Below are 17,622 nucleotides of genomic sequence, written 5' to 3' on the forward strand. Positions count from 1 at the left end.
ATAAAATGTTTAAGTCTCTGATAACTTCACAGCTTATATCAGTTTATTAAAGATAATCACAAGTCCTACAGTAAAGAAATATATATAATTTTTTATTTAAGCATTTCACTAACTTATACTATAAAACTTTTTTTTTTTAACATCCTGTAGAACAAGTGCTTTAGGAAAATACTATTGTAAACTCAAGAGTTGAGCAAATGTTAATTCCATGGCTACAAATATAAATATGAATTTAAATTGTTTAGTAAATATACAATATATACAAGAAACTGGGTATTTTGTGCCTAGATTCCTTTTATCAGCTTGTTTGCTTGCTATTTGTATCTTTGACATAAACAGAATGAAACAGGTGCACACTACAAAAATTTCTAAGTATTTATGTATACCAACTAGTTGTATTCTTGTTAAATAAAATTTTCTACATGTATACCCCGTTTTATTAATCAGATACATGGATCAATGGTTTACTCATTCAATCAAACTTAATGGAAATAGGGAAAGGTGTAAGTGTTGGTTGACCTATTCTTTCCTTCCATTAGTTAGTGAGTAACTAATTGATTCTTGTTGTTTCCTCATTCTCTGCCCCAATAATAAAACTGTGCTCTTAAATACATTCTCCTAAATATGGAGGGGGAGGGCGATGGAAAGGAGAGAGAAGGAAGAGGAATAGATATTTACTTCAAGAATGTACCTGCTGTTCTATATACATTATCTCCTAACACTTCTTCACTGAAGGTACTATTAACTCCATTTTGTATATGAAGGATTACACTAAAAGAGGTTAGTATATTGCCAATGGAAACAAAACTGTTCATTAGCAAGCCTTGGTGCGAGCCTCGTCCTGACTCATTCCAAAGACCATGGCCTTTCCACTCGCTACTCCATAATGTCTTCCTTGAGATGGAATCTTAGAAAGCTTAGGAGAAAATTAATAACCTTTCAATTTTCTAACAACGGTTAGCAGACGGAATCAAGATTAGACTTGCTTTATGTAGGTAGTCCTTATGCTAGAACTAAAATGAAGGAGCAGAAAGTATGAGAGATTGTTTTCAATTCGATATAAGATAATTTTCCAATGAGTTCAGAGAAATACTGAGTTGCTCTGAGGGGTATTATGAGAGGACTGATCCATCATCTAGAGTTATCTTGATCTGTCCTTTACTAGACAACCTTTTGGTGGGACAACACCTAAGAGATGAAAGGATTGGACAGATTTTTAAGTCTAGAAGATCTTCTAACATTGAGATAATGAGATTCTATGAAAGCAGTGAGAAATCAGTATACAATTAGATTATTTCATGATTTCAATCCACTAGGAAAACTTCCTTGCTCTGATATGAAAAACAGTTAGTTATCACAACTTATTCCACCTAAAAATCCAAAAAGGACATTTAAATTATATTTCATGCTGTACCAAAAAATTCAAAAACCAAAAACTTCACTAATATACCAATAATGAATATTCTTATCTGCAGTTATATAACTATTTCTAAATGTATGGTAGTTAAGGAAAAAAATTAAAATGACTATTTTTGTTACCTTCCTGTTTAAGAAAAAGTTAACTTGCAACTCCCTGTTTTTAGGCAGAATTTTTATAACTTCTTGACTGTGGTCTCCCCAAAGAATTATCACAATGTTTTTCTTTTGAAATATATAGTCTGAAAACAAATCAGGAAGCCCTCCTCCTGTGCTCAACTGAAGCCATTCTTTGGAGATGCAAGTTAATTTTAGTCAACCTAATATTTTTTTGGAACACCATTTGCTTATATCTAAAAAGATTATAAACTAAATTTCTTTTAAAATAAATTATCTAATGTCTGACAAAGTATTTTTAACAAAAGTAGTCACTTTAGTGAGATAGTCATAAAAATGTTTAACATATTTGCACAAAAACAAATCTTATAATTATTTTTCCTATACTCTACTTGTAATGATCTTCCCCATAGAAATGGCCCTCTATATGGTTTAATCAATGCCAATATTGTAAAACAGCTTTTTTTCGACTTCTATACTAGTTGAAGACAGCAGGCTAAGGTTTATAGTCTATCACAACTACTATTTTATTTTATTTTTGGCAGAAACAGCCAAAGAGTGAAAACTAAAATTAACAAAACACAAGAATTCAAAAGATATGATCTCTGAATATCTGAATCCACTAGATGTGGATGCTGGCTGAAAATTACTTTGTACCACCCTGTGCGTAGTGGACCTAGTTTAGATGGTCTGAACGACACTGCCAGCTAGGAAAGAGGTAAGAAGTCTGAAAACTCCTAAAAATTGTCAAAAGGTCAGTTAAATCTACTCTATTGCAAATTTTAACAATTTTAGGTATAGTAAATAGAACTATTTAGCAGGGAAAAATTAATTAATGTTGAGATTTCCATATTTAATTATTACTTGTCTCTAGAAATGTTATAGATTTAGTAACACTACCTAAAAGTAAATGTTTATTCCAGAAGATCAAAATATCTACTGGCACATTTTAAACTAGAAATCTCTTAATTGATCAAAGTTAGGTGACATGGATATCTTTTTTTTTATGTTTTCACAAGGTATTAATAACTTTGGGGACAGAACTGGTAAATAAAAAGAATACACAAACAAAAACAAACAAATACCTTGATCAGACACTAATATATATAAATGTATATCAAAGTAAAAATAACCTTTGAGAGAAATCTGTGCTTATCTAAAAGTTATTAGAAACTATAATTGAAATATGCTGCAGTAATTACCCACCAAACAAGATTAGTACAATGATAGTTAATCCTGAATGTTAAAAATCTGTAACTAAAGATGTTGATTCCTTTATTGTAAAATATGATTTTTCTAACATGCAAAAATCAGTTTTAAAGTAAATGATAATTTCAACTCATCGAGAAGCACATTAAGGTGATTCCAGGTCAATTTAGGTGACAGATTAGATAACTCTTAGTTACACTATTTTGATTTGTTGCTAGTGAGTATTTAACTACTACCAAGTATAAAGCATAAAACTGAAGGGTACTGTATCTTAATATGTCTGCAATTAAACAGCCAGTTCTAGATCTATATGAGAAGAAATCCTTTTGGGTTTTCTTTTCTTTTTCCCCCCAGCTATGGTTATTTCCAAAACTGCCTTTGGTGGATCCTTAGGTTTTAACTGCTGTCAAGTTTATGAGGACAGACATATAACAATGACGGCCAATTGATAAAAACAATAATGTATTTCCTTCCCTTTTTTTCTTTAAAATGGTAACTTACCTTATTGCATTATAATTTAAAACCTTCCTACTAGAAGGACAGGATGCATTGGGCATATGTGATCTGGTTCTATTTTCTTCACTGAGTGATGTACTTTTTTCTTCCTTTTACAAATTCTATATCTTAAAAGTAGGTACAAATATATAGCTAGGGAACTAGCCAAAGAGCACATTACTTTTCCATTTCCAGGATCTGGAAAAGAGGTCCTCTCCTCACTTCTAGCACTGTTTGCCTCGATCCCCAGAAAGTCAACATTTATTCAAACACCAAAATAATACTCCACCAAACACCACTTATGTTCCTAATATTATGCTCTATACTTAATCCTTAAGACAAATCAGTCAGAAAACCTAAGAATATATCAGAAGCTATGTGATACATGTCAATATAACAGAATACAGAAAATGAAAATATCTTTCATATTTTACAATTTATGAAATCGCAGTGAATTTTATAAGACCAAACTCAATTTAGAACTGTCATTATGATTATATCATGGTATCTGTTAAAAAAATAAAAATCCACTATAAAATATAATTTAGCAAGTCTACTATATATACAAAATATGTTAAAATTAAAATTTTTAAATATATTTTCTATGAAGTACCAAAAACTATTCTGAAAGCCTTTTGTCTTAGTAACTAAGATGATGAAGCTGTATATAAAGGGAGTAAAGTTAATTACTACCAAGATCTTAATATTCAAAGCAACACAAAGAGTCAAATGTCTAATATTCATTAGGGATATTTACTTTCTAAATGTGATGAACTCTAAATTACTTTGACTTATGAAAGCAATGTGTTTTTGTCTAGTTGTTTTTAATTACTGATTGTTTATTTTAGTTGTGTGTAGCTAATTCTCAAGTAGTCAAAGTCCACTCATACAAGTTAGAGATCATCAGGGCTCTTTGACACTCATTTTACTCACAGCTTTGGACAAATCACTATCTATTAGGCTGCCCTTGATGGTGGAAAACAGATTAAAAATTAGGACAGGCAAACAGTGAATGAGTTTTATTCCAAATGTGCTATTTCATCTTTTGAAATCATGTTATAAACAGTTGTTAGATTATCAGGATAGTTCACAAAAGCCTATTAAATCCTTTATGTTGATGAACTATCTGAACTAAATATGGATCCTCAGATAAAGTGACCACATAGAAGAAACATTTCTCTTGATTTGAGTGAGTTAGCTACTGGTAAAATTTTAATTAAGTAAAGTAACTTTTAGTACCCTCTCCAATCACTTTTTCTGCCCTCATTCCTTCAGATCTCTATATTGTGGCGAGCCCTCACTGGGGAGTCAAGGACAATTGGGATGGAAAAGGAAATCAGGAATAGAATTATAAAAAAGGTGACTATCTTTGGGCCAGTTTCTAAATAAATGAATATGCATGTGCTAAATATTGAACTAACTCTGTTGATATTTAGTTTTAAAATATGGTTTCAATTAACTATAACATGTATTACATCTGTTGACACCGCATTCATCAAATTTCCTGGGGACAAGTTCCTTCATAAAAACTTTATAACGTTATTGGAGAAAATATTGCACAGTAGTTATAAGGTAGGGCTTTAAAGTTAGACCTACAAATTCTGTTTTTGCTACTTACAAGATAAAAGATCTTAGGAAAGTTACTTACACCATTATGAACCTCAGTTTATCTATGCACGAAATAGGAGTAATAATTTATTCAATGGTAATAATTACTTTCTGATAATGATTATGATTATGAAATATGAAAGCAGATAAATGTGAAAACCATTTAAGGGACAGAATAAAAAGGAACTTAAAAATTATATATGAATATTGTGAGAAGGAGGAAAGAATGAAGAGAGGGAAGGAATGGAGAGAGGGAGGAAAGAACTCAAGGAGCAAGGAGAGACAGAGAAGAAAAAAGTTCAAGAATCTGAGCTAACATTATTGAGGACATAGTGGCATTAAGATGTAAAACATAACAGAACCATTTAGGAAAGGAGTGAATTCTGCTTTAGACAAGTGTTGGAGATCCAAGTGGAACTATCCATAAAATAAAATACTGTTCTTCAACTCAATAAGGAGAGGAGAAAATTTGGAGTCACTGGCATATGTGACATTTGAAAACCATTATGGTAGATACAATAGTAGGGAGTTCATGTTCAGTAGGAATTTGTAAAACAGGATCCTAAAGATAGGTCTAGGAAAAGATCAGCAAAAGATTTTCAAAGGAAGTGATCAGAGAGATAAGAGGAAAACCAGTATATGGTGATGGTCCATGAGCAAAGAAAAAAGGTTTCAGAGAGTTTAACTAACAGAGCTCAGTACCACAAAGAAGTCAAGGATTAGGATGATGTAAAGTTTGGGAAATTTTAGTAAACTTTGTAGGAATAGTTACAGAGCAGCTGCTGGCATACAAACTAGAATAAAGTGGATTGAGGTGGGAAAATGGGAGTGAAGAAATGAAGAGAGCTAGTTTACTTCTTTTATTGTGGTAAAATATACATAATACAAAATTTACACATTAATCATTTCTGAGCGTACAGTTCAGTGTCATTAGGTACATTCACACTGTTGTGCAACCATCACCACATCTATCCCCAGAAATTTTTCATCTTCCCAAACTGAAACTCTGTACCCATTAAACAATAACTCCACAATCTCTCCTCCTTCAGCTCCTAGCACTCACCATTCTATTTGCTGTGTCTATGAATTTGACTACCCTAGGTCAAATCATACAATATTTGCACTTTTGTGTCTGGCTTATTCTACTTAGTATAACATCTTAGAAAGTTCAAGCATATGTCCACAATTTCCTTTTTTTAAAGCTGAATAACATTCCACTGTGTGTACATGCCATGTTTTGTTTATCCATTTATTTTTTGATAGACATTTGGGTTGTTTTTGCCATCTGGCTACTGTGAATAATGTTGCTATGAACACAGGGGTACAAATATCTGTTGGATACCCTGCTTTTAATTCTTTTGTATATGTACTCATAAATGGAATTGCTGGATCATATAGTAATTGTTTTAATTTTTTGAGAAACTACCATACTGTTTTCCTTAGTGTTTGTACTACCATTTTATATTTCCACCAGCAGTGCACAAGAGTTCCAATTTCTCCACATCCTCACCAATACTCGTTATTTTGTTTTTATTTTTATTTTTTATAAAATCCATCCTAATGGATGTGAAGAGGTATCTCATTGTGATTCTGATTTGCATTTCCCTATTGATTAGTAATGTTGAGCAGCTTTTCATGTGCATATTGGCCATCTGTATATCTTTGGAGAAAGATCTACTCAAGTCCTTTGCTCATTTTTTAATTGAGTGTTTTTCTGGTGTTGAGCTAGTTTATTTTTAAAACATCAACAAGAGAGAAAGGAGAAAAAGTGAAGCTGGAAGGAAAAGCAAGACCCAGGAAGACTTTTATAAGGACTAAAAATACCTGAGTCAGCAGTGGAGCATGTAAAGACAAGAAAAACACATAATTAATGATACAAGGTTCCTAACTGTGTAAGTAAGCTTATCTCTGATACAATTTACATACTTTTCCCTTCGAGATGAACAGAAAAGATAAAGACTGAAGAGAATAGAAATATGTTTGAAGACACACAGAAGATATACTGAAGGTATTTTTTCCTAAAGACCCACATTTTCTCTAAACTTAAGAAGTTAAATCATAAGGTAATCACAAAAGGGGATAGAAGTGAGGCAGAAGTATAAAAACTATAGCAAATATTTGAAATATCTGCTATGGAAAACTGGAAAGAGACCTAACTAGATATATTCAGCAACATTATCCCGGGTGAAACAGTCACCATCTTCACTGTTATTGTCATCACCATTATCATATGATATATTTCCAAAGTATAACTTGTGAAAGAAAGACTAAGAGACTTACCTGAAAACCAGACAGTCATTAAATAGTGAAGCTTGGATTTTATTCCAGTTCACTGTACATTATGCTGTTTCCAAAGAAATGCTATAATGAACATAACAGTTTTAAAAATAAATTGTTCTGTCCTATTCTAATTCTTCTGAATAAAATCCTAGAGGTAGAATTACTATTATTATTTATAAATACACACCCACTAACGAACTACTTTTAAGAAAGGCTGTTTAACTTTCATTCCTATCATCAATTTATAAGCGTGCCCATCTCACTGCCTCTTCACCAACATCAACTATTCTTATTTTTTCAATCTCTAAAAATCTGGTGAAAACCAGTATGTTTTTGTTTTTGTTTTGGAATACTTAATGACTATTGAAGCTAACACTTTACAATTCTAATATGGAAATTTATCAAAAACTATGACAAATTTATAGATGGACAAAATTTTTCAAACTTATATAAAGTTGATGAAATATTAAAATATTGATCACTATTTTCAAATAGCATTGGTTTCATTTATTCCTTGAAAAAAATGACATTTTTAGAATTGACTCACTAGTTACAATATGAAAGTTGAGGTTAATTTATATAAATTTAAAATCATATCCCAGTTGATATTAAAAAAATAGCACTGGGCTTTAAGCAGTTTAATTACATGCCTTTTAATTGGAATAAAAATAAATGAACAGTAATATTACTTTTCACTAGTCTTCAGTTTTAAAGATGCTATGATTAGGGAAAGCTCTGTAAGATTTTAAAGCAATCTAAGTCAGTCCCTAGGCAGGGGAGTGATATGGATCCAGCAACCTTTTGATGAGTTTCCAGATATCGATAATTCAATAGGCACATTTTAAAAAGGTGTCAGAGATTTTCTACTTGAAAGACATTTCAGTCAACCTTTAACTATAATGAGGTAGGCATTACTGGAATAGGAAAACATTAAAATGCCAAAATAGCTACAGTAAAACAAGATGAAGAGTTACCATAAACAAGGACAGAAGAACTGAAAAATTATCCAAATCCACGTCATGTAATGACAGAGCTAGAGTGCAGCATCCAAGACAACATCTCAGAATGTAGAAAAGTGAGAAGAGATTCTCAATTACAGAGGGTCCCTGACTTAGGATAGTTCAACTTAAGGTTTTTCAGCTTTATAATGGTATAAAAGTGATACGCATTCGGTTGAAACTATACTTCAAATTTTGAATTTTGATCTCTTCCACGGCTAGCTGTGGTATGATACTCTCTCGTGATGGTAAGCAGCAGCGATATGATTCTGCCCAAATGTAGGCTAATGAAAGTATAAGCTAAGCTTCAATGTTTGGTAGGTTAGGCGTATTAAATGTATTTTCAATTTATGAGGGGTTTATTAGGAAGAAACTCACTGTAGGTAAGGAACATCTGGAAACATAGTTTTAAATGTCACAATTATAATATTAAAAGACTGAACGATACAAATAAAAGGTTCTGCAATTAACCTGCTGAGGTCCTCAACCTGAGGTAGTACTGTCTTCCATGGGAGGGGTGGAGTCCAGACACAAAGACTGAGGAGTGCCAACGGCAACCATTGTTTGGAAGAACCAGGAAACCAAACAACATCCTGTGATGCAGAGACCAGTCTTGCAAAATGAAAGAACTCTCCCACTCAAATGCCAAGAGTACCTCCAAAGAGAAGCAATGGACGTACCGGGAAACCATATAGATTGGTTGTACTGAACAAAAATTATCTTTAGGATTAAAAAGGAATAACAAAGTATAACTTTTCAAGATAACTTTCTATGTTTTAAACCTACATTGTTCAAAATAACCTTCTATGTTTTAAACCAGGGTCTGTTGGGATACTCTCTAATGCTTCTCTCCAATAAACTGAATCTTTAATGGATACATAGCTGTAATAGTAATATTCTGAGCAGCTTGTCTGAATGAAAGAGAATAGTAAGGTTACACTTTATCATCATTATGAACACTGTGCAGGCACGCATTAAAAAAAAAAACAGATCTTGCAATCTACTAATGTTATAGAAATATTATAGGATGTGTAAGAAGTCTTATAATTGAAATAGGGGATCCAGAGAAAGCCTGGAATATAGATAAGAACACAGTAAAAAAAAAAAAAGTGTCAAGGCAAAGTAGTCTTTGATATGTAATACTTGAGTAAGTTGTTTTTTAAAGCAAATGTGGGTTTGTACTCCCTCCTCCCAGTTTTATTGAGATATTATTGAGTAGTCTTTACTCTTTAACCTTCTACAAAGCTGTCACTCCGAGACTTCCCTTTAAGCCATCAATCTGGGAATTTCACTAGCATGTCACCTTGATGGATCAATCGCTTGTGTCTTAGATAATATGTTTTCAGGTTCAATAAATCATACCTCTAGAAACTCAAGAAAGGATTGGGAAAAATATGTATTGAGACTTTGAATATCTTTCCTATAGCATGATATGTGAAGGATAATTTAACAACAAATAAAATCTTAAACTGGAAATTATTTTCTCACATAATTTTAATGACATGTTTACGTTCTCATTTTAAATGTTGCTACTGAGAAATGTGATGACATTCTGATTCTTGTGCTTCTGATTGTGGCTTTTTTTTCATTCTGTTGGTTTTCAGGGCCTTTTAACTTTTTACTGTTCTGAAATTTCAAAATGATGATCCTTGGTAAGGGGTCTATTTGCTTCATATCATTGAACACTTAGTAAACCACTGAGTTCTGGAAAGTTTTTCTTGTATTATTTAATATATCCTCCCCTCTACTTTTTCTGTCCTATTTTTCTAGTACTTTTATTAGTCAGATGTTGGACCTCATCAGTTACTGTCTACAACTGTGAAGGGCCTGAAATTTTACCCTGCTTCCTAGGTAACAAGTTGGCCTGAAACACTTTCAGAGACAAAGAACTTTATTATTCATGGGGGCACGAGCTTCATGGTTGTGCTAGTCTCCTTGCCTCCAAGACACATGAGAACAATGCAGTGGCAAATCTAGGTAGATGCTACGTGCATAGTAGGTTTATGTAACAGATAGGGAGTCCCAAATCTTTTATAAAAGGTTGCAACAAATCTGTCTAACCTTTGCCCTGAAAGAAGACACACATCTTTGACAAAATAATCTAGAACAAAAGCCTGTTAGTACTTCTGTTCATAAGATATGACTCTAGAATCAGAAGAGACTATTCCTCCAATTTTCCTTCTCTGTCTTTCTGTCCTCTTTGAGAGATTTCCCCAACTTTGCCTCAAACCTTTCTATTGAAAATTTTTTTAAATTTTATTTTATTATTAGTTTCAAGCACATAGTACATTGGTTAGACATTTAAAGAGTTTATGAAATGATCTCCCTTCTTGCTCTTTTTCTCCTCTGGCTCTACATTTAGTCATTACATCACTGCTGACTGTTTTTCCTATGCGGTGTTCCCCATCTCAGTGACCATCTACCAACTCCTAATTTGTACTTCTTTAATCCTTCACCCCAGACCCCTAACTCCCCTCCCCTCTGGCCATCAACAGATTGCCCTCTATATTTAATCATCACCCTTTCTATATATTGCTGGATTCGATTTGCTAATATTTTGTTTATTTCTACTTTCAGAACTTTAATTTCCAAGAGCTCTTCCTTGTTTTCTGAATATTCCTGTTTTATATAGTATCCTATGTCATAGATAAAGTATTTTTTCATTTCTTTCTGAGGCGATAGTGATGATGGTGGTGGTTTTGATGATGATGATGATGATGATGTTTTCTTCTGTTCCTGGCATTATCTGTATTTGCTAAGTTCTCTTTTCCCATTTATTTATTTTGATCTTTGTCTTTCATAACAAAGACATTCCCTAAAAGCCTCGTGATCTTTGGTTTTATCTTCAAAAGAATGAGGAAATAAAACACAGTTCATAAGATCATTATGCGTTAGCAGCACTTATCAAACAACAGGATTCCAAGTGGGATGAATAGCCTGAGGCCTGGCTATCCACCTGGGAACCTGCAAATGTCAAAATGTCTATTATTTTTCTATTAGGCAGTATCTTCAGGGAGGAATTCTCCAATCAATGGCCTGATACTATATCAGCCAGGATGCCAGTGTTCTGAGAACTAAACAGGGAGTTCCTCTTTAAACACAGCTTTGAGACGCCTGGTGCCTGCTTTCCCAGGGTTCTGCTGTAAAATCTGGCTCATTCTTACAGGTCTCCCCCATGATGAAAGTTAGGGTTCAGCTTTTCCACTCCACTATGTTGGTTACCATTTCTTCTACTACTTTTCTTCTTCTAATTTTTGTTGCTTCTCATCTGCTCTCTTCTCTTCTTTCATTTTCTTTGTCCTTTGGGGTTTATATATTGTTATGTCTTTACCATCATTTTAGTATGGTTTTTCAGGAAGGAGAATAAATGTGTATTCAATTGACCATGTTTAAATATTTCATAAACATATTTACAAATTTTGGTACAAATTACCAGATTATTATCAATTGGTACAATTTATACTCCTCTCCAGTAGTGTGTGTCTTGTCATTACAGAGTATTACTACTTTTCAAATCTTTGCTAATCTGAGATTTTTTAAAATGGTACTCTATGGTTAAAATGAACAATTCTTAGATTATTAATGAATATTGTTTTCATTGGTTTACTAGCCATTTTTAATTTTACTTTTAAGGAATGTCTGTATAAGTTCTTTGCTCCTTTATGTTTATAAAGATAAGAATGCTAGGTTAATCAACTAATTTCTTTCTGTGTGTTTTTCTGTTTCTTCATAATATTCTAAGACCTAACAGACTCCAAAAATCCTTAAAGAGATTGGTCATACTTTCATATTTAGTAATGCCCCTTACATCAGTAATTGCATTTTACGCTTTCCCATGATTTGCACTTTACTTTGTTGCAGGACCACAAGGCTGCCTAAAATATTAATATAATGAATCCTATAATTTGCATACCTACTCAGAAATGCTTAATAAATACTACCACTGTTGGCTATAAAGAAACCTAAGTATCATAAATAGGTTTATCAACAAGCTCTGTGTGACCTTTAGGGATCTCTTAACTGTGATTCCTAATCAGGATGACAAAGACCCCTAAATTCAGCAATCAATGATCACCATACTTATCCACAATGCATCCAATACTGCATTTAATTCACTTTCCAATGAAAATACTAACAAAGTTCACCAACGTTTGGGAAGAATTCATATAACTTTAGCTTATGGGAATGAAATAGAAGGAGATATGGGGGAATGAGGCAAGAAAGAAAAGTGAGAAAGACAGAAGAGGGAGAAAATGAGAAGGAATGACATTAAACAAGGAGCTGGTCTTTCTCACTACCTACTTACTCTGTTCTCTTCCTCTAACATTGCTAACGCTATACAACCACGTGGACAGGTATGTTCAATATTAACAGATGTGCTCTGCATACCAGCTCTCTCAATAATTACCAAAAGAGATGGATTCCAGTACAAAAGTATATAATGTAACAATATATTCAGTTAAGAAACACCTTTAATCTCTCAGTGCCATGAAACCATATCAACTATCCCAATTACCTAAGCTACGAATCTATCATCCTAGGAAGGAGTGGAAGAGAGAAAAAATCCTGGGTGTGAATGACTATATTAAATTTTCTACCATTAGGCAGAAATAAGAGGCGGAAAGGGTAGGTAGAAAAAAAAATAAACCCGATTACAAGATCATACAGAAAAAGATATATTTGCTCTACTAAATTGTGGCTTCTGAAAAATCATACACACTGTATCAACTATGCTGAGAGGCATTCACATTCACATAGTTTCCAATCTGCTGTGACCACAGTAAGGCTGATATGAACATCATTGTACTGAGAATCTCATCTATTAGTACTCTTATTTATATATTAGTAATATGTGCTAGATTCTCATAAGTGGAACCACTGGGTTTAAGGATATATATCTCTATCTATCTATATATATCTATATCTATACATGTATATGTATATGAATTATTTTTACCTCTTTAGAGGGCATCTTACAACATCCCTTCAATACGATATATATCTATATCTATCTATCTATCTATCTATCTATCTATCTATATAGTCAGGATGACAATATATATCTATAGATAGATATATATATAGTCAGGATGACAATATATATCTATATCTATATATATATCTATAGATATAGATAGTCAGGATGACAATATATATGTATAGATATATCTATAGATATAGATATATCTATCTATCTATCTATCTATAGATATATATAGTCAGGATGACAATCTATATCTATAGATAGATATATATATAGTCAGGATGACAATATATATCTATATATATAGTCAGGATGACAATATATATCTATATATATAGTCAGGATGACAATATATAGATAGATATAGATATATATAGATATATACCGTATTGAAGGGATGTTGTAAGATGCCCTCTAAAGAGGTAAAAATAATTCAGATATCTACGAACCAGGTATACAGGTACTTCTTCCAAGCATTTCTTCCAGAAATGGATGATTTTAATTTTTAAAATATTTTTATAGGAATATAACTCATATACAATAAAATTCAGCCATTAAAGTATACAATTCAGTAGCTTTAGTATATTCACAGAGCTATGCAATGATCACCACTATGTAGTTTTAGAACATTTTTACCACTCTTAAAAAAAAAGAACCTGCACCCATTTAGAAGTCAGTCCCACTTCCCCATTAAACTCAGACCTAGGCAACCACTAATCACTTTCTGTTTCTATAGTTTTATCTATTTGGGGGATTTCATATAAATGGAACTATCGAATATGTGGTCTTTTGTGACTGGCTTCTTTTATTTAACATACTGTCTTCAAGGTTCATCCATTTTCTAACATGTATTAGTACTTCATTCTCTTTTAACCAAATAATATTCCAATGTACAGATATATTTTATTTAGCCATTCATCAGTCAATGGACATTTTGGTTGTTTCTAATTATTGGTTATTTAGAATAATGCTTACATGATTATTCATGAATAGATTTTTGTGTGGATGCCTATTTTTTTACACCACATTGGAATTGTTGAATCATATGATATCACTATGTTAACCTTTTGAAGAACAAACTGTAATTTTAATTTTTGCCAGTCTGTACGGTATAAAATAATTTAGCTGAATTTGTTATGTGCACTCCCTTACTGAGTTTGAAGCCCTTTTCTTTCATTTATTGGCCATTTGTTTTTTTTTTTCTGAACTGCTTTTCATCTCTTTTGCCCTTTTTTCTGAGTTACTTTGTTTGCCTTTTAAAAACTTCCAAGAATTCCCTGTATATTTTAGATATTAACCGATTCACTGTTGTATATCCTTTGTATACATTTTGTCTTGACTCTAACATTAGTCTTTTAATGTTGCTGTATCTTGTGTCATGTAAAATATTCCATTTTTATGGAACTAAACATATCTTCTCAGTTTTTATGTTCATTAAGAAGTTCTTCCCTACTTTCTTCTAAAATTTTTATTTATTTATTTTACTTTAAGTCTTTAATCTATACAAAATTTACTTTACATATAGAATGAAATGGAAGTCTGATGCTTTTCCTGCTGACATATCTTCTTATTGATATTTTAAATGATCAAATATAATGACTTTTTCCTCTGGATTCTCTATTTGAGTGCCTTGCAAGCCACAGGTCAGGATTACTTGTTGCTTTTGAAATCAATTTATAGGTTTTATTTGATTTTTAAAAATAGAAAATAGAAAAAGAAAATACTGGTGTGCATCACACATAATGAGGATAAATATGTATTATGAAATTTTTATTTCTATTTTCTGTACACACATACGAATACATACACCAAGCATAATTATGTATGTAAAATGTATTATTATTGTGAATTACAATAAATAAAATTGGAAATCCACTCTTCCACTGTGTTCCATTAATCCATTGGTATATTCCTTTGCTTTGTCCAACCATATTTACTAACTATAGTGGCTGGGTTCTGATATCTGGTGCATCTCTCTTTCTTTGGCTATTACTGACTATTTGTTCTTCCACATAAACTATGTGGCTATTTTTCCTTAATATTAAAAAAAAAAAACCACACACACACAAAGTACTTACTTCTATTAATTTGGGAAAAAGTACACCTTCATGGTATTAAGTTCCCCACTCCATTAAATATTTGGTATATCTTTCAGTTTATGAAACATGGTATGTTTCCATGATTCTTATAATATAGGTCCTATGGTCCCCTTGTTAAACCTACTCCTAAGTTTTTTATAGTTCTTTCCACTATTGTGAAATAAAAATTTTCCCATTTCCATTCTGTGTACTTATTTCAAATATAGAGAAGCTATCAGTTTTACTTATCTTATATCTGGCTATCTCAACAGATTCTTTTATTAATTCTGTTGTTCATAATTTGAGTCTTTTGGGTTTCCTAGATCTACAATCATATTTGCTAGGACCCCTTAAAAAACGGTAATTTGGCAGTGTAAAACGGCAGTACTGAGAATCTTGCCTAGCTCCCAATTATAAAATGCAGTTTGAGTAACACAGAGAAGAAATTAATTACTCAAATGACTGAGACCTATTTCTCTCTTCTATTTCTCAAGTTGCTCCTCATGTTATAGTCCCTGTCACTGCTCCTCCTTTCCTGCAGGTTCTAAACTGTGCTACCAGTGAGAGGCCCTGACTTCAACTGTCTGAGTATCAGGGAAAGGAGATGCTCCTGGCTCTTAGTGTACCATTAAAAATACATATCCATCCATTCAGATATATGCAGACATAATACAAGCAAGGCAAGATGGCTAAAAAGAATATCAAGAAATCAAGAATGTCCAAAAAGACAATCGAATAGGAGACATAGAACATGAATAAAAACATTATTTTAAATAGAAATGATACATGCTCCAAAATAGGCACAGATAAATCGTGATTCAAAATTAGAGGAAAAACAGTTACTTCAGTATAAAAATAATTACAGGCGGAAGTTAGATATACACTACAAAACTGTAATTTAGATATATTACAGATTAAAAAGCTTTTGTGGGATTGGATGAATCTAATTATCATATGTATTACTATTCTTTTATGGGAAATATTGCTTTCAAATAATCCATTTAGGAGTGAACTTCTAGCTACATATTTCATGTTTCTTAAAGATCATTTGGACAGACAATGGTAACAGTTCCAAAGTTGTAGTATTGTCAGAAAAGGAAGTAATAAAAGGAATAAATAAGAGTCTGGTTCAACAGTGACCTTTCCTGATTACTCCTTGAGAACAGAATTAATTTTATTCAATAAGAACAAAAAGATAAATATCTATCATGCAAATTTCTTTAAAAATCAAAATTTTATAACTTCAGGTACTACAGAATGTTAATTACAATGTTCATAATTCATTGTTTAAATACAGCTTTTTCTACTGCCAAAAATATCAAAATAAAATTTTCATCAGTGTCGTCTTTGAATTCATACACTGTATAATAGCAAAATGCAGCTATTACATAAACTGTAGTTTATAGGATCATTCCTGCTATAAAAAAAAAAATGACTGACATTTCATCTGGTCAACCATCTTAAAGGTTAATTCTTGTTTCCTGTTTCAGATTTTATTCTAGGTGAACTGTTCTGGGCAGATTCTATTTACCTATTCTGAACAAACCACAAACTGTTTCATTGCTCACTCTTACTGTTAAGAACATATTGACTTGCTCCCTGCTCTGCTGTTTAATTCATTTATGCTGAGAGTCAGGCATGAAGAAAGAATTTTAAATGTGACATTTGCAGGCTGTTAGGTCATTTAGGCTCTGACAACACTAGGGAATTCCTGACATATAAACTGGACCTGATAACGAAACACAGACAGGCTTCCCAAAGGGGCAAATTTCTGGCCTTTTATCTTTTTTTTTTTTTGTAATTTCTAATAGAATTTTAATATTAAATTTTAATGCAATGAAAAGATCTATATAGCCAACATTTTAAAGTAAAATCTTGTTTCTTTTAATAAGCTCAAATTGCACTTTTTCTAATCGACAGGTAACAGATAAATAAAAATCCTTTTGATTGACACAGATATATAGAAAGACATAAGAATAACTAACATTCATTAAAATTCTAAGAAATTTTGACCTTTAAGGACTTTTAATATCTCCTGTAATCTATAGAGTCTAAAAAATCTAGAAGGTCTAAAAGGCTATAATTCTCATCAACAGACCATTTAAAATTCTTAGATTCTGGCCCAGCAGGGCTCTTTATGCTGTCAAAATCATGGTACAAAATCTAAGTTTAAATACCTACCACACTGCCTTCTCTAAGATTACAGTTATATAGAACAAATGATAGAGTCATTATAATTGGAAATGAAAAAATTGCCCACATGACTTTACAAGAGCTGATAATGGGGTGGGGTGGAAAAAGTAGGGAAAGATTGTTTTCTCGTTGTAGCTACTCAAAAAATTACACCAAATGATATTTTTCCAGCTTTTTCCTGTCACTAACAAGTACTGTATATAACAGTTCAAACGAAAGTTTTCTGAAATTAAGTCTTGTTAAG

At 32.1% G+C, this 17,622-nt stretch overlaps 1 protein-coding gene across 1 annotated transcript in view; it reads right to left on the reverse strand.

Annotated features, from left to right (window-relative positions):
- Nucleotides 1-17,622, reverse strand: part of PIGK (phosphatidylinositol glycan anchor biosynthesis class K) — a 93,480-nt gene that overhangs the window by 12,430 nt on the left and 63,428 nt on the right. The window lies entirely within an intron of this gene.

Source organism: Rousettus aegyptiacus, unplaced genomic scaffold, assembly GCF_014176215.1.
Source record: "Rousettus aegyptiacus isolate mRouAeg1 unplaced genomic scaffold, mRouAeg1.p scaffold_m13_p_1, whole genome shotgun sequence".
Classification (NCBI taxonomy): domain Eukaryota; kingdom Metazoa; phylum Chordata; class Mammalia; order Chiroptera; family Pteropodidae; genus Rousettus; species Rousettus aegyptiacus.